At 38.8% G+C, this 23,848-nt stretch overlaps 1 long non-coding RNA gene across 2 annotated transcripts; it reads left to right on the top strand.

Annotated features, from left to right (window-relative positions):
* The first annotated feature begins 369 nt into the window (after nt 1–369).
* LOC308664014 lies at nt 370–23,583 on the top strand. Of its 2 annotated transcripts, XR_014025573.1 has the most exons (6): nt 370–485; nt 1,442–1,872; nt 3,449–3,510; nt 9,636–9,784; nt 11,983–12,048; nt 23,477–23,583. It is a non-coding gene; the product is annotated as an uncharacterized lncRNA (long non-coding RNA). The 2 variants fall into 2 exon arrangements; XR_014025572.1 differs by lacking the exon at nt 9,636–9,784.
* Nucleotides 23,584–23,848: the final 265 nt, after the last annotated feature.

Here is a 23,848-nt window from a genome sequence, read left to right as displayed (position 1 = left end):
GAGACAAAAAGAACATAATAAAGAGGTACAAGTATAGGATACAAGTGAGTAAAGGATTTACAAATATTTTCAAAGCCTGAAAATTTCTACTATGCTCTAAGCAAATGATAAATATCAGGAAACTTAGCACAGTGTAAACGATAAAATTAAATGGTACACTACAATAATTTTCCTTTTCTTTCTTCCTAGTGTTTCCCCATAAATGCAGGATCTGCTGTTTTTCCCGGGATCAACCCACACTGAAACATGAACGCTGCCATTTTGGCGCGTACCACATCTATGATCCAGATGGGAGGAGCAGTAAGGGGAAGAAACGCCTTTACTGCTGCGGTCCAGACCAGCTGCTTAAGGCTCTATCGGGATCAACCAATCCATGGGCTGTGACAAGAAATGACTGACTGGCTTGACACCTGAGCTTAAAGTCACCTATCTGGCTTTCATGCCTAAACTGGGACTAGAATTCACACTCTCCTGATTTCTATCAGGTACATTAATTACTACATCTATAGTCTAATTCAGAAATATATAAAATTAAAATATAGACTTCATGAAAAAAAGAAACACAATTTTTGTATATGGTACAAATATACAGTATGTATTGAATTGTAATCTAGCCTTCCACAGGTGGAAGATTTCACCATTTACTTATTTCATTGCCAACTACCGGTATATCAGGAATCTAGAGATAGGTTCATCACATTCTTGTTAATCCAACTGAATTAGTCCAGTTTAGAAAAAAAAAATCCCCGTTGCCTGATGTAGATGAATAGGTAACAAAACTGATTTGAATTAAGTTTTTGGCCAGATTTACTTTTGAGATATGAAGTTATTATAGACATGAAAGCATACTCACACAACTTAATTGGCCATTCTTTTATAAAATGGATCAAGCATCCTTTCCAATAAAAGGCATATATTATCTTTGCAACAATTAGCATGCACTTTATAGGAATATACTGTTTAGTAAGGTTGAATAAAAATACCACTGGGAATTCAACTTTTATAGAAATTTTGTGTCATTCTAATCTGAATCATTTTCCAATTTTATAGCATTGCTACCAGATAGGTAAAGATGATCTGATCTTAGCACTACATTACCAGCAATTTTTAGAAAATTAACTGTCCATTTTAGTAATTAGAACAGGAATAGCAACAGCATTTAGCCTTATATACCACTTCATAGTGCTTTTCAGCACTCTGAGCGGTTTACAAATGTCAGCATATTACTCCCAATAATCTGGTTCCTCATTTATTGACCTTGGTAGAAGGGAAGGCTGAGTCAACCTTGAGCCAGAATCAAACTCCTGGCTGTGGGCAGAGTTAGCCTGCCATACTGCATTCTAATCACTGCACCACAAGGGCTCATAGAACTGGAATAATATTTACTGGAGGAAGGAACATCAACAATCTTCAATATGCTAATGGTGAACTCTCCTTTCAGAAACCAAAGAAGGCCTGAACATTGGATGAAAAGAATGAAGAAAGCAAGAAATTTGGTCTCTTCCTGAGTGTCAAAAAGACTAAACTCATGGTGACTGCGAGGAATAGAAATGTCAAAACAACAATTGGCAGTGATGAAATCGAATGCGTGCAAGAATTCACTTTCCTAGGATAGCAGATTGATCAAAGCAGTGAGTGCAGTCCTGAAATAAAGTGCTGGATTGCACAGCAATGATGAGTATGTATCAAGCATGGAAAAGCAAGGACATGAGCCTGGCAACTAAATGCTGATTACGTCCATGCTCTCGTGTTAAGAAAAGCAGCTAAAATAGCAAGCAAATGAGACGAAGCAAGGAAAATGAATATGAATTTCCAAAAAGCAGCAAGAAAAACAATGAAGTTTATTGGCACCAGCACTGCAAACAGTTACAAGTAGATTGTGTGAATGGGCACACCAGGAATGCATTTCTGCAAGTCAAAAGGATTGGAATACCATTCGCTGCTCATAAAAGAATTATCAAAAACAAATAAGGGGAAGAACTATTTGACCAACAAAGTGTCAAGAACAGATGACATGGAAAAGCAAGGATACCAGCCTGGCAACTAAGTGCAGATTAGTCCACACTATTGTGTTTCCCATAGCTACCTCCAGTTATAAAATTCGGACTATGAAAAAACTAGACAAGAAGAAAATTGATTCATTTGAGCTGTGGTGTTGCAGAAGGTTCCTGCCAGGCCCAGCCCAAGAACGACATAGAACAATACAGCCAAAATTCAGTTCTTTATTTGCTTATGCCATATAAACAGAATCTTGCCAGAGTAAACCTATGCAATGCTAACCTTAAAGGATATACCCTGGGAGAATCTAGGCAGTTGGTATCCTAAATCTCTTCCTCTTTCTCTGATCCAGCTCTGGACTGTCTTGCCTCTTGTCTTGCCTTTACCTTGGAATCTGGTCCCTCTTTCTTGGGAATCTGCCACTTCACTGTACAGTAGTTGCCAACTTACAAATGTTCATTTAGCAACCATTCAAATGGCACTGAAAAAAAGCAACTGGTCCTCACACTTACAACTGTCATAGCATCCCCTAAGATCAAAATCCAGGTGCTTGGCAACTGGTATGTATTTACAACAGCTGCAAAGTCCCAGTTCATCTGGACACCACCTTCCCAGATGATAAGCAAAGTCAATGGGAGAAGCCAGATTTCCCTAATGACGGTGTGATTCACTTAACCATGGCAAAAGGGTCATAAAATCAGTTGTGATTCATTTAACGACCACTTTGTTAGCTGCAGAAATTCTGGTCCCAATTGTGATTATAACTTGAAGACTCCCTGTAGTCCATCACACCACCTCCCCCCTTCATAGACACATTATATCACAGCTCATGACCATTCCTTGGACAGTAAAGGTGACAGCAAGTTCTGGAGCTTATAAAACTGGACATATTGCTGGAAGGCAAAAATGCCTTACTTATTTTGGCCATACCATAAGATCAAGCTCACTGGAAAAGACATTTGCACTCCAAATAGTCAGTGGTAAAAGGAAATGAGGCTTCCACAGTGGCTAGATACCATCAAAGCTGACACCATCCAGAACATAAGCTGAAAGAAGATGTACAAGATTGGGTAATTGGCGAGAGGTGGTCCATAGAATCACCAACAATCAAACGTGATGAACGGATAGAATCATCATCTATATATCAACAGAAAACCCCTTTTTCTATAATATCCAGTATAAATGTAATATTCTTCTTTACTGAAAATTCCTGTTGTGGCATATCTGTTACGATACCTAAATTCTGCATCTGTTTAATCATACACTCTTTGACCTATTCACGTTCTGAGTCCTTCACCAGCAATTTACAAATAAGGTCAGGCAAATGTTTCACGTTACATAAGATAGGATGTTTCTCCTTGCTCCTGTAATTATTTTACTATTAACCTATGTATTTGAAGGCTTTTTTTTTATTCAATCTCACTTTTATTATTTTTACAAATAACTCAAGGTGGTGTACATATGGAAGAGAACGTCCTCCTCCTAAAGTCCCCACAACAGCCATCCTGTGAGGTAAGTTGGTCTGAGAGAGAATGACTGACCCAAAGTCACCCAGCTGGCTTAGTTATTAAAACCAGCCAGGTACACCAAGGCATTTTGAAAGTAAAGATTTTGCCTTTGTATTAATCAAACTTTGCATTTTCAACAAGTCTGTCTGCTAGGCTGATTTTGTTGTGCTTTCTTCTTTATAAAAATAATCATGTAATAGTAAAGCCAAAAAAAGGAAAATACATTGCATTATTTCCTATTTGTATTTTTCTTCTTGGGTGTTCCTTTAGTGTAAGCACACAAGAACTAACACATAAATAATTTTGAATATACCCACCAGAGTATGTGTTAGGAATAAGAGCATAATAATTTTGATAGATCAGACCAAACATCTTTGAAAGTCCAAATTCAACTTCTACAGTAGCCCACTAAGTCTCTCTCTCTCAGACATGTAAAGTAGTCCTCGACTTTAACTGAGCCCAAAATTTGTTAAATGAGTTTTGCCCCATTTTACGATGTTTCCTGCAACATTTGTTAAGCAAATCATTGCAATTCTTCAGTTAGTAATACAGGTGTTAAGTCAATCTGGCTTCCCCATTGACTTTGCTTGTTAGAAGGTTGCAAATGATGATCACATGACCCTGGGACACAGCAACGATCATAAGTATGAACCAGTTGCCAAGCAACTGAATTTTGATCATGTGACCATGGGTGTGTGTGCTGCAATGGTCATAAGTGTGAAAAACAGTCATGTCACTTTTTTCAAACAAACAGTTGTAAGTCAAAGACTATCTGTAATCATCTAGTTTTGCTCCAACTAGACAAAATACTTGTCTTTTCAACTTCTAATGAAATCTAGTTGGCAGCTGCTTCAAAGATGGAAACCCTCATTCCTAATTCAATTAATGAAGATTCCATTAAAGAATCATTCCAATCCAGGAACACATTTTGCTAAAGTCAGTTTTCAAGGCAAAACATAAGCCTGTCCATTGAAGTGGAAATGGAGGAATCAGGGCAAGGCAATAGGAAACCTTGAGGTTCAAAATATGTTTTCATATCCTTAGGAGCATATATTAACACTCCGATGGAGATCCAGAAGCCTTGCCTAACAGTGATGTTTTTGTGATCATTGTGATGTTTAGAAAACTGTATTTAAAATGTATGGCATCAACATGTCATCTCAACAATCATCTGCTTGAAAACCACCATCTATTTATTTGCACGGGACAAGTATATTTAAAAACTCCATAGCTGGTCCCTCCCAAAAGCACATCAATGAGTTAAAGAAACCCCCAAAGAGTAGCAGAGAAATTTTCCTTTCTTGCACCTAACCACGGGACAAACATGCCTGGGAGACCTCTGTTTTTCTGTGTGGTATCCCCATGACATGGCCTCTATCTGAGGCCCAGCCCTGAGTGAGTGGCTTAGCTTGCTTAACTGTGCTGCTGTTTAATTATTTCCCCCCCCCCCCCTATTCTGGGGCAGACTCAAATCTCTTTGACTTGGTAAGCCTGGAGACTTGTAAAAGCCAAAAAAGGAAGATTTTATTTATTTGTATCCTGCCATTACTATTTTTACAGAAAACTCAAGAAGGTGAACATATACAACCCACCCTGTATTTTCCCTGCAACTACAACCCTCTGAGGTGAACGTATCAAACACACCTATTTTCCCCACAACAACAACAACCTTGTGGGCTGAAAGAGAGTGACTGGCGCAAGGTCATCCAGCTGGCTTTCATGGCTAATGCGGGATTTGAACTTATAAGCTCCCACTTTCTAGCCTGATGCCTTAACCACTAGATCAAACTGGCTCTATTCTGTTCTAATAGAATAGAATAATATTCATCAACAGCCAGTAAAATGTGAGGGTTTTCTTTGGGGCTACCACAAAGAAGAGGGAGTCAAGCTATTCTCCAAAGCACCTGAAAGCAGGACAAGAAGCAACGGATGGAAACTAGTCAAGGAGAGAAGCAACCTAGAACTAAGGAGAAACTTCCTGACAGTTAGAACAATTAACCAGTGGAACAACCTGCTTCCAGAGGTGGTGAATGCTCCAACACTGGAGGTTTTTAAGAAGAGAATGGACAGCCATTTGCCTGCCTGAGCAGGGGGTTGGACTAGATGACCTCCAAGGTCCCTTCCAACTTTATTATTATTATTATTATTATTATTATTATTATTATTATTATTATTATTATTATTATTATTATTATTATTATTATTATTATTATTATGTGAGTTCCCCCATTTTCATTTTTTTAAAGTTTCACAAATCTTTGCAGCAAAATCTACACCACATTTTGAAGAAAGATGAGCCAATTCACAGCAAGATTTTGGTTTCAATTTCTATAGTTCTATTAAATTTGCACAAGAAAAAAAAATATTGCCACTTCCCTGTCGAGGAGGCTAGAGAAACAGCCTGGAACTATATGACATGGAAAATGGAATGAATAATTGCACATTATTCATAAACAGCAAAAACCTACAGCAAATAGATGAATTTCTGTGCTTTTTTTTAATTTAAAAAATGGAAAATGGATGGAGAAGATGGAGGATGCACAAATGTTGATAGTGGGTTGTATGCGGCCTGTTGCAAGAAATAGAAGTGATAGATCGGTTAATGAGAAGAGATATAAAGCTGAGCTGAATGTGATGGGAATGGAATATTTCCAAAAGGTGTGAGTTGTAAAAGAAGAAGATGTAAGGTCAAGAGTGAGTAGATGACGAATAGATGAGGACTGAGCAGTTGACTATTATGAAAGAAGTACATTAAGATGATTTGGTTGCACAGAGAGAATGAAGGAAGATCAAATACAAATATAAAACAAATACATGAAGGAAAAGTGAATGGGTTAAGAGGGAAAAAATGGGGGGGGGGAATCCTATTGATTTCATGGCATTGGTAAGATCCTCAAACAGAGAGAGAAGTATTTAAAGAACAAAAGATAAAATATGAAGTTGAATATGAAGGTGAGGAAATCAGATACGGCTTTGAAGAGTTGAAAGATATGAAGAGATGTAATGAAAGGCTTAGTGTAAACTAGATTTAGCTATGTTTTATTTCCCTTTTTCCTATCTCTTGTCTTTCATTCTTTTAAGAAGAGATTGGACAGCCATGCTCAGTTTCTCATACTAGGTATACATACTAGGTTTCCCTGTCCAGTTGTGTCCAATTCTAGGCTGTGGTGATCATCTCCATTTTTTGACTGAGGGAGCCAGCATTGTCCAAATACATTTTCCGTGGTAATATGGCCAGCATGACTATACACCAAAGGCGCATGGAACACTGTTACCTTCCCACCAAAGTGATACCTATTAATCTACTCACATTTGCATGCTTTCAAACTGCTAGGTGGGCAGGAGCTGGGGCAGGAGCAAGCGTTGTGCAGTGCTTGGGTCTCAAACTCAGGGTGCCAGCTTTTCAGCTGACAAGCTCGATGTCTTTAACCATCATGTGCCCTTTCTCATATTACAGCTATGGAAGCTATTGTTGTTGTTGTTGTTAGTTGCGAAGTCGTGTCCGACCCATCGCGACCCTATGGACAATGTTCCTCCAGGCCTTCCTGTCCTCTACCATCTTCTGGAGTCCATTTAAGCTCACGCCTACTGCTTCAGTGACTCCATCCAGCCACCTCATTCTCTGTCGTCCCCTTCTGGAAGCTATATACAAATATAATAAATGAAATGAAATGAAATCTTCAGAAGAGATCTAGTCTGTGAAGTTGGTGGACAGGTGGATAACAGACTAACAGAGTTGAAAGGGACCTTGAACTTGGGGTTCTCCATTCCCAGCCCAACATCTTAATCACCTAAATAACAGAATAACAGAGTTGGAAGGGACCTTGGAGGTTTTTTAATTCAACCCATTCTTCAAGCAGGAGACCCTATACCCTATACCGTTTCAGACAAATAGCTGTCTTCCACCAGTTCTGCATTCAGAAGGGAGCACTTAGTGGGAGCCATTGCTACAAGACAGCCAGAGGAGGTGGCTGAATACCTGACTTCTTTAAAAAAAAAATACTTTATATTAGTACATGTACACACACATTTAGTTAAATCAGGAAGTTTCCCACTGACTTTTTTTTAATGTAAGGCAACAAATCTGAGATTAAGATTTAATCTACTGTCATCATGTCTTATTTGGTCTTTGATGATATTATAAGAAAAGTAAAGCCCACTGGAGGAAGTTAGAGAAGAACATTCTACTGATTATGGGATACAAAATTCTGGTGATTTTTATTTTGGAATTACTAAAATGAGGAATATATAAATAGCTTGTAGAGTTGCTATGGAACACCTGAACAAATCTTGCAGGTTAAAAATTTACATGGAGAATTGGAACAATTTGTCAAGTTTCAGGACTCTATGCCTGTGAATACATAGATAAAGTTGCTGAAAAAAACTTGTATGGATCAGCTTCTAAAATGATATTTCACAGCTGCTTTCACCATTTTATTCTTTCTAAACGCAGAAAAATCAAGTTCTGTTCTTCAAGATTCTTAATTGTTGTAAAGGTGTGTCTTGAAAATTAAGAGGAATAATTTGTCCTGGAAAGCCTAAACGGAATTTGAGATGGAAAAGAACAGAGCTGAAATTTGCCCTTTTGCATACAGGAAATCCTTGACTTAAAAGCATTTATTTAGTGACCATTTGAATTTACAATGACACTGAAAACAGTGACTTATGACCATTTTTCACACTTACAGCCATTCCAGCATCCCCATGGTCATGTGATCAAAATTCAGATGCTTGGCAATTGGCATGTATTTATGACGGCTCCAGTGTCCCAGGGTCATGTGATCATATTTTGCAACCTTCTGACAAGCAAAGCCAATGGGGAAGCCAGATTCACTTAACAACCGTATCCCTAACTTAACAACTGCAGCGATTCACTTAACAACAGTGGCAAGAAAGGTCATAAAATTGGGCAAAATTCACTTAGTAACTTTCTTGCTTAGAACAGAAATTTTGGGCTCCGTTGTGGTCGTAAGTCGAGGACTACCCATCAAGTCAAAATCTTTATTAAAACTGCTAGCAATCGCAAACGTGTTACAGAAATGGAGTGCTGCTTCACTAAGCCAGCACTAAATGTTAGAGGCAAGGGGAATTGCCAATAAGCTGCACATGTGTTGAACCAGGCCATGAAGGTTAGGGAATCCATTAAACAGGATAAAGGCCACTGAAAAGGGGAATCAGAGTTAACCAGTTGCCTCTCTCCACAGCTTCTCTTTCCATAAACCTCCCGTAAATTGAGAAGGGTTCTATTTCCAAGTCTGCTAAGATGCAGCTGAAGTATAGCAATGCCTGCAATTAGAGCCATGTGTTAAGCTGAGGCTATGATCTACGGGCAAATTCCAAAGGAGTTACAGTGAGCTGAAATATGACTTTTATTTTGTCTCTGTCTTCTGAGTCTTCTCCGCATCCCTCATGCATCCCTCGACCTCCCTCTGGGCTCCAGATGTCTGTCATTAGACAAGCAGAGCTCTGAACCTTCCCTTTGATTATTCCTGTGTCTTAAATGGTGTCTTAAATCTCGGGGAGATGGTCGGAAAGCCGCTAGCACTTTTTTTCAAAATCTTTATTTGCTGAAAGGGCACAGAGAGTTGGTGTTGAGAATTTCTGTCGTAAACTGAAGAGGAACTAGAAGCAAGGAGGAAAGGCCTGCAATTGATAAAAGCCATACTCTGTTTTAAGCAAATCATGCCACCCAGGTCTTTAAAAAAGTAGCCTTTTCTGTGAAAAGGGGAGGAAAATACACAAATGGCAAGAAGGTCGTGGGTTTTTAAATTCAAATAAAAGGTCCGGATTCAGAAGCAGCAGACAATAGCAGCCTAAATGAAACTTTCAGGAATATACGGTTAAAAAGGACAGGCATAAATACACGCAAGTGAGGTTGATTCAGAAGAACAGAGTGATTAAGATTCACATCTACATGTATGACAATCACATGCCAAGTTTTCACAGAAACAAAACCAACGGGAATATCTTGAAAAACAAATGCAATTATTCCTTCTTAGAAAACCGGCCAAAAAGGTTTTAAGATGCCTCAGTTGGTCATTTGATTTGGTGAGGAAATGAATTGTGCAGTTTGGCCTAAGTCTTATCAGAAGTATGGTAGGTCCCACTGAATTTTCCCTTTCCCACCAGAAACAGACAGAAGAATTGGCAAAACCAGGTTTTTGGCTTCTCTTTCTGCGAAGGATGGAACATTTTACGAAACTGCTTCCTCTTGAATCATTGGATCCATTTCAAAAATTTTGAAGTCTTCATTAAAAAAAAAAGGTTCACATGATCAGGTATGGCAACAACTGACCCACAGCACAGCTTTCACAACTGAAAACTTTTATGAGTACCATGTCTGAGCCAAATGCTACTTACTGTACTTACCACCTTACCACACTGCCCCTCTTTTGGTCTGAGAAGGCAAGGCTGCTCATCCATTCAGTTAGGCTTTCTGTAAAACATTTGATTGCAAAACAATGGAACTACCTCATGGCTGCCTTTGGCAGACATGGAACTATCTACTTTGTTATTATTATTATTACTGCTGACACAAGCCTTAACAACCAATTTCTCTAACTCGTATATCCAGCTCCAAGACTGCATTCCTGGCACTGACAATCTGTCCTTCTATTAACCCACGGATTAAAAAATCCTTTACCTGAACTGGAAATTGAAGATTATTTACTCCTGTGGAATGTGCTTCATCTCAGCCTAGACATAATAGCATTAATTTAATATTCCTGGCATATTATATTTCATGTTACCGCCCGGGCTGCCCATGGCAAAAAAGCTAGGAGAGGTGAACATTAAGTTGCTCTTCGGTAACATCATCTGGCCTTCTCCTCTGTGCATTTAATTTTGCACAGTAAATGAGAACAGGAAGTGTTTGTCTTTCTATCCCCACGTCTTCAGGGAATGAAAAAAATATTTAAAATTCCTACTCCTCCAAAAATCCTTGGGTGGAATCATTTGATGGTGGAGAGGGTGCTCTACATGGTATTTCTTGTTCTACCTATTGCACAAATCAAGCACAATTTGCATCTGTTGGGCCTGAGCAAGGGAAAGTCTAATGGAAAGGACGAGAGGAAGGCAATTAAAAACGAGGGGATACTTTGTCCTCTGGGTTTTGGCATTCTGATTAGGACAATGGAAACATTGAAAATTGTGAGGTGACAGTAAAGTGGAAGAGGGTGGGAAGGCAACAAGCACTTACCATGTTTGAGACTGTGGTTCCCCAAATCCTTTGCCATTGGCCACATTGGCTGTACTTAATAGCAGCTTAAATCCAAATTCTGAGATGACTCAAAGCCACCATTTTCCTTGGTAGGGGTATCCCACATTTTCATAATTAATTCCCAAAACCATTTCTCTCAAACACCGAGAGTATATAAAGAGCTCTATATCCCAAGAAGGCCCCAGATGTTCCTTTCCTCTGAGGTTATCTCAAGAGAAAGAATTATAAAATAATCCAAGATGGCAGCAATAGCTGCATGATTGAACCCCTATCCCCGTTTTTTATTGTGCCCTGTTTTCCTCTTAGGAAGACCACATTATAGAAGTGATGTCTCAGCCAGCTGAAATGAAACTGCGCTCCTGCACTTATCATTTATGTAATGGGATGTGAGAATAAGCTTGGGAGACAGGAGGAAGGGATTCAGCCTATACAACAGTCTGTTAAGAGAAATTTGAGTCCAAATCTAAAGGATGGGGGTGGAGAAGGAACTCCTTCTAGTTATCTGGAAAGTAAAGGCAGAGTTACAGATTCTGTTTCTGTATAATCTTACAATAAAGGTAGTATGAGTTGTCATTTTTTTGGTTTCCTGCCTGGACTATCTCAAAGGACTAACACTTTAAAATAATTTATATTCTTTTAGGCTACCAGCGATACATACAATCATTATATATAGAATGTGCAAAGATGTGCAAAGACGGTTGGTGAAAATAATGGAACTTGTTGAGATGGCTAAGTTGAGTTCAGAGAATCAGAGAAAAGACAAAGTCTATGTTTATTGCTGACTGGAAACCTCTTAAAGACTGTTAGTGTAAAATGAAAAAAATGAACATATGATTTATGATTTTGGTGATTGGTCAGGACAGATTATATGTTGTGACCATAGAAGTTACATTTATAATGATACTTATATCTGATGTAAAAAAGATTGGAAGCTGTTTCTTTAAATCTTTTTTTTCCTTTTCTGTTTTTTTTATTTCTTGCATTTTAGCTTTCTCTTTGATTTCTTTTCTTTTTTCTTTTTCTTACTTTATATTAGTTTGTATTACTTTTTAAACTTTCTTTTTTTAAAAAAAACTTTACTAAAGATATTTTTAAAAGACTTGATGCATTAAGAGAAGCAGAGTGGAATAACAGTAAAACTGTTGCTACTTGCCTATATTTGCTCACAATAGTTCATCCTTATATTCTTTATAAGGATAATTTTCTTTTATTTTGTGTGGTTAAAGAATCTTTCTTTTTCCTTTCTTTTTTCCTCAGCCGGCCAACTGATGTCATGGATATGTGGCATCTACACAGAAAGAAATGAAGTCAATTCAGAAGAAGGTCTGTGTTTCTTATATATCATTGCTTATGTATCTAATACAATGTATATTTAGTGTACAGCTATCTGTCATGGTTGTTTAACTTTACATACCTACACAGATTCCTGAGTCTGGTGAAACCTCTCTGCCTGTACTGAGTAGGTGCACACTGTAGTTATTTGATTTGAAAAATAAGCACAAAAGGAGGCAATTTTTCAAACCAAGCTCCTGCAGAGGGAAGGTTTAAGTCTTTCTCACCTATTCATGGAGATGACAATCATAACTGGGCCCCTGCATTCATATAGTAGACTTGGCAGAGAATATCTGCCTGGGATGCTGTTGCCTGTGATCACCAGGCCTCCTCGATCAAGTGAGATCAGGCTGGGGAACCTCTAACAACTCAAGTGCTAGTCTGACCGTGGCGTGGTGTGTTGAAGCTTGCACTCTAAATATGTAATATCTGTCAGGTCAAATTTATAGAGCTGAGAAGTTTTAAGAATAAGAAAGGATGCCTTACGCCTTTCCGATATTGAAGCACTCAACCAGCTCCTTAAAATTCTTCCCGGTCCCCCCAAAGCGAATAAAAGCTTAAATGTTCTGTCTTGTATGCTTGAGAAAGGAGCCCAGGGAGCAAAATAACAACAACAACAACAACAACAACAACAATAATGGTGGACTGCATATTTCAGGCTGCTCTATTTGTCCCCCTAGCCTAGATTGTGGCAGCAGAACCTCTAGCAAACAACTGTTAAAAAGGTAAAGGTAAAGGTTCCCCCGCACATGCATGCTAGTCGTTTCCGACTCTAGGGGCCGGTGCTCATCTCCATTTCAAAGCCGAAGAGCCAGCGCTTGTCCGAGGACGTCTCCGTGTTCATGTGGCCGGCATGACTAGACGCCAAAGGCGCACGGAACGCTGTTACCTTCCCACCGTAGTGGTCCCTGTTTTTCTACTTGCATTTTTTATGTGCTTTCGAACTGCTAGGTTGGCAGAAGCTGGGACAAGTAACAGGCGCTCACTCTGTTACGCGGCACTTGAGATTCGACCCGCCAAACTGCCGACCTTCTGATCCACAAGCTCAGCGTCCTAACCCACTGACAACTGTTAACCAACCTTAAATATCCTCACACTCTCAAGCAATTTTACACATACACTGCCATAAGATTCAGGCAAGAATGACAGACCCTCATGAGGTTCCAGTTTGCTTTTTAGTTTGTGTTCTTTATTTTTTTATTTTCTGTCACAATACTCTTGCATGATAGTGCTCGTTGAGTAAAAAGATTACCACTCCTTAATATATTTCGTGGATATGCATTCACTCTGAAGAGAAGCCAGAGGAGGGAGACTACAACATCAGTTCCTTCTAATACAGTCTACAGATAGTCCTCGACTTATGAGCCCAAAATTTCCATTGCTAAGCCAGACTATTATTCAATGAATTTTGCTCCATTTTTATGACCTTTCTTGCCACAGTTGTTAAGTGAATCACTGCAAGTATTAAGTTAGTAACATGGTTAAGTGACTTTGGCTGGCCACCCCATTGACTTTGCTTGCCAGAAGCTTGTAAAAGATGATCACATGACCCTGGGACACAGCGAACATTACAAATACATGCCAATTGCCAAGCGTCTGAATTTTGATCACGTGACCATGGGGATGCTGCAAGGTTGTAAGTCTGAAAAAGAGTCATAAGTCACTTTTTCAGTGCCGTTATAACTTCAAACAGTTACTGAACAAATGGCTGTAAATTGAGGACTACCCATATTGATCTTGGGGCAGAATATGACCAAGTCATAAAGAAAGAGTAACATTAACATTCCTTTCTCATTTGAACTTCTCTTCAAAAAGTCAGAGGAAGATGATAATAAAAATGGAAACGTTTCACTTCACATATTTATTTATTTATCATATTTAAGAAACGCCCATCTCCCTCACCGAGCTCTTGCTAAGTGAAGCATTTTTATAAACCCATCAGAAACACTTAACTATATATATATATTTCTCTCATTGCTATGATTGGAATAAAAAAAATGCTCAGTTCATGTTCTTTAGACTTGTCTGACATTCAGAACACCACAGATTCTGTTACCTCATGTAACAGTAAAGAAATGTAAATATAAACACTTGTGCCCAAAGGAACAAACACATCACCTAAAGATTTTTTTTAAAACAAAAGAAACCATTTATGTGGTTGAAAGAGATCAGTCCTAAATATCATTTGGGCAAACACAATCTCCCTTAATGAAATGCAAATTAGACTGAAACTAGTGCCAAACAATGTTTTTTTTCCCCTTTCAAAAAATAAATGTTTTCCAAGGTTTCCTATTTCTCTCTCTGCCTTTCTCTCTCTCTCTCTCTCTCTCTTTCTCCCCCTCACTCTGCCTTGGATAAGTAGCAATAGCAGAAAAGTACATTGGGCTGATGACCAATCTGGGAAACATTAGCCAACTCCTAGTCTTAATGAACTGAGGGGCTCTTTAAAAACAGCAGCCAAATGCTCTGTTCAGCCTGGCTAGGACTCAAATGCTTTCAACCCCAATAGGATCGCAGCCAACCATTCTTAGTTTGTTTTCCTGGGGTTAGCACACCAGTGTTTGCAAGGAGGCTTTGGGAAAAAGCTGGATCTAAGACCCATCAGATCAAAAGATTGACAGCCTTTCCACATGGGACCCATGAAGGATTCCTCAGGGGAGGTCACAAAGTAATTTTTCATCTGTATTTCACCCTCTGTTTATTTGAGAGACAGGAATAGTTTTTGCTTGGAGGATGGCAAGATGGCATACCCTTGGCTGTTCTGATTAGATAATAAATCTTTGAACAGAATAATTTTCTGGGAGCTGCCATTTGTTTGTGACCTATTTGTGGGGCTCCACATAAGGTAGGAGAATAGATTTAACCAGCCTTTCTTCCTCCCATAAGTCCCCGTCCCAATATATTCTACTTCAGTTTGCAGAATTCCCAGACTTTAAGATCAAAGGAAGCCCTATCCTTCCTTTGATCCTTCCTTTTTTGGAGGCAATTATAGTTTCAGCTCTCCAAGTTGGCAAAGTGGCTTTAAACATTTTCAGAGCTGAACTCACCAAGATGTTATTAGTTTGCTTGAAGCTTTTGGTATCTCCTCTACGTCTACATCCTTGCTCAACTCTCGCTTAGGTAGGTCCCTTTGGATATTATGTATATATATATATATTATGTACATACATATGTGTGTGTGTGTGTGTGTGTGTGTGTGTGTGTGTGTGTGTATATGCCTCAAAATATGACTACAATTGAGCCCCAAATTACTGTTGCTAAGCTGAGACATTTGTTAAGTGAGTTTTGCCCTCTTTTACAACTTTTTTCCACAGTTGTTAAGTGAATCACTGTAGCTATTAAGTTAATAACATAGTTGTTAAACGAATCTGGCGTCCCCATTGATTTTGCTTCCTAGAGGATGGCAAAAGGTAATCACATGACCTGGGGCACTGCAGCTGTCTTAAATGCAGTGCATATCAGTTGCCAATCTGAATTTTGGTCACATGATCACCAGGCTGCTGCCATGGTCATAAGGGGGAAAAACAGTCATAAGTCACTTTTTCCAGTGTTGTTGTAACTTCAAATGGTCACTAAATGAATGCTTGTATGTTGAGATTACCTGTAAGAGGAATAGGGAGATGTTATTTGGCACCTAGAGAAGTGAGGGAGCAGAACATAGCCATTAGCTCCATTCCAGTTGCTTATATGCTGTTATTCACAGAGCATAAGTGGTCCCACAATCAGCATAATATCCACAGGTAAGGACTTACATGTGAATGTTTGAATTCATTGGTATTCTTCATGATCTGGACCCTTCTTTTTGCCGCATGAAATGACATGAAACGCATTGTCCACTTATGCATTACAACTGATTGGAGATGTTGAGAGCGATGGAGACACTGTGCTGTATCCTTCCAGGGCCAAAAAATAATGTGGAACAAAGGGGTGCACAGGTGGATGGAGGAGGAGCTGTAGAGGGCTAAACAAACATGGAGCAGTTGCATCTTTAGCCATCTTTGGCAGGAATATCTATCTGATAGCACACCACACAGAACATGCCACGGTCAGCTCACCACGGCTAATTTGCCATGTTCAACTCACCATGACCAACTTGCCACAGGACAACTCGCCACGGCCAACTCACCATGGGAGAACTTGTCATGGGACAAGAGTTACACTAATATCAAAGAAATGGTGGAACAGAATCATTAAAGGAAGGATGCAAAAGGAGGGACAGAATGAAATGTAAATGAAAAACATTAAAATATTTTTAAATTAGTTTAAATAATTAAATTGAATTTTTAAATCAAGTTGTCCTATGTTGAGTTGGCCACGGTGAGTTGTCCCATTCCGGTGTGCCCCTCCCCCCCATTGCAGCACTGCTGACAGTCATGATTGGCTTCTGTTCAGCATCTTTTCTCTGCATATGACTTGAGAGGGAGAAGGTGACAAAGGCATTCTCTGCATATGACTTGAGAGGGAGAAGGTGACAAAGGCATTCTCTGCATATGACTTGAGAGGGAGAAGGTGACAAAGGTATGCAGGAAATATCCAAGAAAGCAGACTAGAAACTCAAGCTATATGCTCTGTTCCAAAGCCTAAGGACTGCCATAGAACTAAGGCTGTCTTTGGCCTTCCTTGCTGCCCTATACAGATAGTGGGAATCGAGCTGTTAGAAGACACTGTGCTCAATCCCTGCACTTCATATATGCAATTATTCAATCTCTCAGTGGCAACAACTGTCTCTATATAGCCAGATTAATTAATTAATGCAAAATAAATCCCATAATGAGAAGCAACTGCAAATGCCCCGTGTTTGCTGGCAACACTGTTGCCAAAGTGCAATAAATTTAATCCTGGTAACAACTTTATAATTGCTTCAATCCTTCCCACAGAACATAGCACAAAATGAGAGAGCTTCATCGGAGCAGTTTGAAATTTTAATGTTTAATATAAGATAATTTTTCTTTTAAGCCACATTATCCCTCCCTCCCTCCCTTCCTACAGATACGTTTTCTTGAAAATGATTGTGGGGAGTCATCATTCTGGGTTGTTAGGATTACATCCTCCCCTGTCTTTGAGAGAGGCACACTATGTGTGGAAGGATAAACCTTATAACCATAATTTGTTCTGACAAGGCTGATCAAGTCATTGCATGCTTATTTAGCGACACAAACAGTACTTCACAGTAAGTGGCTATTCATCACGTTTAGCTCCACTCTGCCCTTTTCTTGAGTTTTCTGAAAGCACACAACTTGTTGTGCCAGAGAAGAAATGCTACATGAACTACTTAGCATGGATTTGTTTCTCGTGTGTTAAATGTGTGACCAGAAGCAAATCCTTTCTCAGAGGCATAATTAGAAATAAGCTCACCTACCTTTCTCATGTCAGGATTGAAATGGCTGGTGGTGCTCAAAACCATTCTCAGTGTGACAAGCAGACAGGCTGTCAACTGCCTGCTTGTGGCACTTTGCCCTGTGCCGACATTAGAGGTGGAAGAGGCCTGGTTTATACAAAACAGCCCAGAAAACCAGAGGGGATGTTTCTCCACTGTTTGGATGCAATTGATATTTCTCTAGCTAAAAGCTTCTAAACAGGATCAGAATGTGGCCGTGATCATGTGGACATCAGCCTTAGCCATGACTTATCTACAGTTCAACACAGATGATCCTTATTGCCCTTATTATACATTGGGACTAATATTGCCAGTCCCGAATCTTTTGGAATATAACCAGTCTGATCTATGAAGATAAACAGGGATGCTGACTGCAATTCTTTTTTCATTATTTCAGGCAAAATACAACCAACACCTGGAGCCTTGTTCATTTTAAGAGATTCAGTCCATCAATTTACCTCTTGCACAGAGACTAGGGTCCAATTGTCAACTTGATCCAGATCGATCTCATTTTAATTTACGTTACTAGCAGAATCCATGTACAACCTTCTAAAATACTCCTCCCAGGCTTGAATTGTGTGTGTGCATTGGTAGAGGTTTTTCTATTTTGCCAAAAGAGGGGAAAACCCCACTTCCTGACTGATTGAATGAGTTTCTGCTATACGTCTTTCATTGCCAATCATTTCTTTTCTTTTAGGAGGGTCTTGTATAGAGCTTTTAAATTCTCTATAGAAAGTACTTGATCTTCAGAAGAAAAATGTTTACTCTTTTTACACCCTGTATGATATTACCTTTTCAGCGGTGCATAGTCCTAATCAAACCATTTTTTAAAAAAATGTTTCTCATCCCAGTCACTAGAGTGTTGCTTGGTTTCTTTTTCAAAAGCAGGTTTTAGATTAAAGATTGACAGCTCATGCAAGTCTATGCACGGTTTTTGAGACTTGTTGTCTAACAAGTGTGCATTAATTTTTGAGGTTTCTGGAGCTGCTAGCACTTAGCAACTGCTTTTGCTTTATTCCATTCCATTTAATTCATATCTCATGTTATTATTTTCCACCATTGGAGGGGTGATTGCTTGTGTTCTTATTAATTCCCAGCAGGGTGTGTCATGGTTATTATTATGATGTGGTAATTGCATTCCAATCATGAATCTACCTCTATCCACTATAGGACATTTAGGAGATCATGCAATGTGATCCATCAATCAATTGTTGATCCTCCCCCTCCTTCCCCCACCCCAGTAAGTATGTTAGAAATTGTGTTTATATAAAGCACCACACAGAGCAAACAAAGAGTACAATCATCAGGTGCTTTACAGCTCAACTATATAACTGTAACAGGAAACAGGAAACTCTGCTTAGAACAAAAGAGCATAGCATGTATACAGTAACATAGATGCAAACTTGTAAAAACTGGCATTTATTGGCTAAATACTACTGTAGTTGTTGCATAAAAGTATATTCCAACAATGAATCCCAATAAAGTATATTCTGAATGATGTCCATCATCTGCCTAGCACAAAATACTACCCAATATGGTTTTCGATCCTTAAATTCTCCAGTGCATAGGAGTCCCTGTAATTGTTCTCTTCATGAAAGGTTTTAAATTGATAGAGTAGGGAGTGATCATTTGGTCCCATTTTAACATTTAACCCCCCCCCATTGCATTTTATGGTAGTTTTGCTAAAAACTGGCATTTCCTACCATTTAACAACCACGGCAGTCGCTTAATGACCACTGCAAAAGTAGTTGTAAAATCAGGCTGGTCAAATGATCAACACGCTTTACTACCATGGTGGACAGGCTTTGTGATGGTCATAACTCAAGGACTACCTGTAATTGTTACATTCTCCTTTATTTCTCTTTCCACTAAAATAAAAACACAGTTGTTGAGTTTTCTATTCTTTCCCCTCTTCTCTTCTCCTTCTTTAACCCAACATTCTGCTCTCCTGCTACACGTTTGCTGTCCTAGCTTGTTATCATTGCCTAATAATAAAGAAATCCTAAATTATCTGGATCTTTGGGACAAAGCTATGGTCTTTATAATGTATCATGCATTTCAGCAACTAGCACATTCACAATACAACTCTATGCATGTTTACGCACAAATAAACCCAATTCTATTCTGTGGGATAGTAGCCACAGTGGTCATCAATCATTCTAGGGTTCCATCTCCATAATCTCAGTCCAAGAACTTCTAATAAGGGTTAGGTCTTGTTAGGATTTATATGGAAGACATCTAAGGAATCCAGGATTATAGCCTAGGCTGGGAAATTGGAGGAAAAAATCCAGAAGAAGTACTAGCAAACCATTTCCGTATTCTTGCCAAGAAAACCATATAGATCAGCTCATGATGCCACCAGAAGTTAAGCTTGTCTCAATGAAAATTTACTTTAAAAAATAAAAATCTCTGCAGCCTTTTATTTTAGAATCACAAGCACTTCTCACAGATCCCAGGAAATATTGGCATCTACAATTAACATTTTGTTGGAAAGTGTGCATCAGCAGCATTTTTTTTTAACGTGTGCTGCTTGGTTCTATAATAACAGCCGCAGTCTTGATTTTAACCTCCCTTCCCCTCAGTTCCTAGGCTGAAGAGAAGTTTCTTTGGGATCCCTTCTTCTGAGATTCCCCTCAATTAAAGTGTGAGAAACCAGGAAATCCACTGGAAGGATGGTTGTACAATGAAAGCAGGAGTCCCATTCGTTCTCTCACACATACGCCACCATCTTCATTTTGTAACTTCAATAACCACCAGTCCGCCTCTACTCTTCTGTGGGAATTTCACTGAGATAGTCTTTTCTTAAAAAAAAATAAAAAGGTTAATAGCCATTGTCTTCCCATCAACGTGAATGGGAAAATGGGCAAACAAGCCAAAGAAAATGTTGGTACAGACCTCTTTTTCTCTCATTTGCCAACCAGGCTTGAGAGAAACAAGAGCCTGGGTGCAGGGGGAAAAAAAGAAGAAAATAAAAGGAGAGGAAGCACTAACAGCAGGATGTACACAAATAAGCTGTCAACCATATGTTTCCTATCATAAAGGTCAAATGCTAGGTTCTTAATTAAGAAATCTGAATTCTATGGCATCAAGAGAGCCTCGGGCAACAGGCTATGTTCTCCCAAATGTAACACTTAATTGTTTACTAGCAACTCACGATGCTTTGGAACTTCAGGCGGTGGGGATATTTGGGACAGCAATTAGATGCCTATTTGGAAAAAAAATCTCTTCGAGGCATTGGATATTGTCAAGCAAATTCTCCTGTATTAGGCACAATTAAGGCTGCGGTTGCCAAGCCGCTAAACAATTCGCCCAGTCTCACCCCGCAACAATCAGCCCAGAAAGCACGACAACCCTTTGCTGCTCCTGCTGCTGCTGCTGCTGAAAACAGAGAGGGCAAGTCGCTTTTTCTACCTTTCAGTTCTGGTTCATTTTAAGCAGGGCTTTTTTTTGTCATAGAACGCTCAGAACGGAGTTCCGGAACCTTTTTTGGATGGAACCTTGTAGGGTAGGCAAGGCGGGCTGTATGACATGTGTGAGTTCCGGCACCTTTTTCTTTTACAAAAAAAGCACTGATTTTAAGTATGAAGTAGTGGGTGTCCCGATATAAATATATCTCATCCTTATGAGCAAAATGTGAAACAGGCATCAAGAAGGGAATTCAAAGGATATGTTAAGCAGCTTTCTCCAGTCTGGGGATTCCAGATGAGGTGGGACATGTTGGCTGGATAATTCTGGAGACTATCCTTTCAGGAGGTGGTGGTGGTAGGGAGGCATTAGTGGATGTATATGCTTTTAAATGTTTGTGAGATTTCTGAGCAAAAGGCTGCACTGAAAATCAGTTTCCGGTGTATTCCTGGACATGTACTAGGATTCACGCTTGACCAAAAGTGATAATTAAAAATGGATGCCCAGGAAAAACCACTCATATGAATGAATTTTTACGTTATTGTAAAGCAACATTAACAGATCCTTGCAAACATGAAAGTACAAATCTCCTGCTGTCTGAGAACTTGAGGTGTGGGAATGTTGTTTTTTCTTCTTTTTTAAATAATTCTATTAGCGTTTACAAATACGGAGATAAAAGAGTAACACAAACTAAGAAAAACATAAAAAGTAGAGAAAAAGAGAAGTGGTGGGGAAAAAAATGTAAGAAAAACCAGATATACTCTATAAAAGATGACTCCCCTCTCCTTTCAAACTAATATAAACAAGTTCAGTAATTTAACACCATTTTTTAAAATGTCCATAAAAATCTTGTTCTCGTATCTCATCCCTTATCCACAATCAAATTATAAAAACTCATCATTCAGTTCTAATCAACAAATCTGTTAAGAGGTACCAGAAATAGTAACAAATTTTAATCTTAATTTAATAGCTCCACTTTGCATTCCAGTTTATCTCTTTGCCTAAGAAATAGAGCAAAAGAAATTTCCCCGCATTTATAAACTGATCTTTAAACCTTTAAACCTTGCTGTTCAGTTCTGATCAAGAAGAAGTTCCATTAATAGCTATCATAAACCACAACATACATATTAAGCCTGATCAAAGAAATCTACTCTGAATTCCTTCTGTTTAATTTTCTTGAACTTTAATCCCATCAAATCATGTCCTATAAGCTGATTTCTCATCATTTTTTCTCTCAAAAACAACTTCATCTGTTAACATGTCCCTTTTGTAAATCCAGGATAAGTGGTTTCCAAACTTATTACTTTCAAATTTATTATTTGTATATTTCCTTTAATTATTAAGATATCAGCTGGCTATTGCTAAGCACATTGGTTTGTGCTTAAATTGTAAGCCGCCGTGAGTCTTCGGAGAAGTGCAGGATATAAATGGGATTATTTTTTTTTTAAAAAATTAACCATTGTGGCTTATGCAACTGTTCTTCGTATGTTTTAGCCTCCAGGCCTCTAATCACTTTTGTTGCTCTTCTTTGCACTCTTTCTAGAGTTTCAACATCTTTTTTATAGTGTGGTGACCAAAAGAGTATTCTAGATATGGCCTTACTAAGGCTTTAGAGAGTGGTACTAGTACCTCACATGATCTTGATTCAATTTCACTGTTAATGCAATTTAGGGTTCCATTGACTTTTTTGGCTGCTGCTACACATTACTGGCCTGTGCTGTATTTAATTGATTGTCCACTAGCACTCCAAGTCCCCTTCCACAGTTACTGCTATTAAGCCAGTTTTCACCTAATCTATACTTTTGATTCTTCTTGCCTAAGTGTAAAACCTTGCTTTTTTCCACATTAAATATCATTTTGTTGGATAGGACCCATTGTTCAAGTCTGTCAAGATCTTTTTGGATTCTGAGCTTGTCTTCTGGGGTGTTGGCTATTCCTGCCAGTTTATTATCATCTGCAAATTTGATAATTTCCCCTTCTATTCCCTCATCTAAATCATTCATGAAGATATTGAAGAGTACTGGGCCTAAGGCGGAACTCTGTGGCACCCACAGCTTACATCCCTCCATGTAGATGTAGTACCATTAAGAACTACTTGTTGAGTACAGTTTGTCAGTCAGTTACAAATCCACTTTTTTCTAGATTACCAAGAAGTAGGTTGCAGTCTGTTTTGTTGAATACCTTACTGAAGTCTAAGTATACTATGTGCAGAGCATTTTGCTGGTCTACTAATTTAGTCACTTTGTCAAAGAATGAAATATAAGATTGGTTTGGCATGGTCTGTTTTTAACAAACCCATGCTGGCTTCTAGTTATAACTGTTTCTAGATGTTTGCAGATCTGTTTTGTTTATTATCTTTTCCAGTATCTTCCCAGGCTGATTGGTTGTAGTTTCTGGTTTGTTTGGGTTTTTTTTTCCTTTTTTGAGGATGGGAACCACATCAGCTCTTTTCCAATCCTCAAATATTTCCCAGGTGCTCCAGGATTTTTAAAAGATATGGTACAATGGTTCTAAGATGACATCTGTCAGCTCCTTCAAAACTCTGGGATGTAATCCATCAGGTCCAGGTTATTTATATTCATCAAGATCAGACATTTCCTTGCTTATTTTAATTTTTATTTCATGTCTATCTTTTAGGAGCCTCTCCATTCACCAGCTCCTCTTTTTGCTGTGATCATCAAGTCCGCAAAAGTGGAGCCATCTTCAGTCGTTTATTGCTGTCCCTCAGAAATCCTGAACTTGGGTGAGGAGATGCCTTCTAAGCCTGTTTCTCCACCGATTGTCCAGCTGTGGGCTATGTCCTCTGTTACCTGGTCATTCCCTAGGCAGCATCTCATTCCTACGTACTATTACAATTAGTCTAATAACTACAAAAAGGAGTAGAGGTGATTACTCTGAATAATTTGGGAAAGGTGTATTATATACACAAATATCCTGAATGATTTTGGCATTCTGTGAACATGTACACGCAAGGCCTGGTGTGCCAAACATGTTCTAAGCCCCTCATAA

Source organism: Vipera berus (genome assembly GCF_964194415.1).
Source record: "Vipera berus genome assembly, chromosome: 2".
Lineage (NCBI taxonomy): Eukaryota > Metazoa > Chordata > Lepidosauria > Squamata > Viperidae > Vipera > Vipera berus.
Note: the sequence above shows the minus strand (reverse complement) of the source record. Positions and strands in the feature narration are given on the sequence as shown.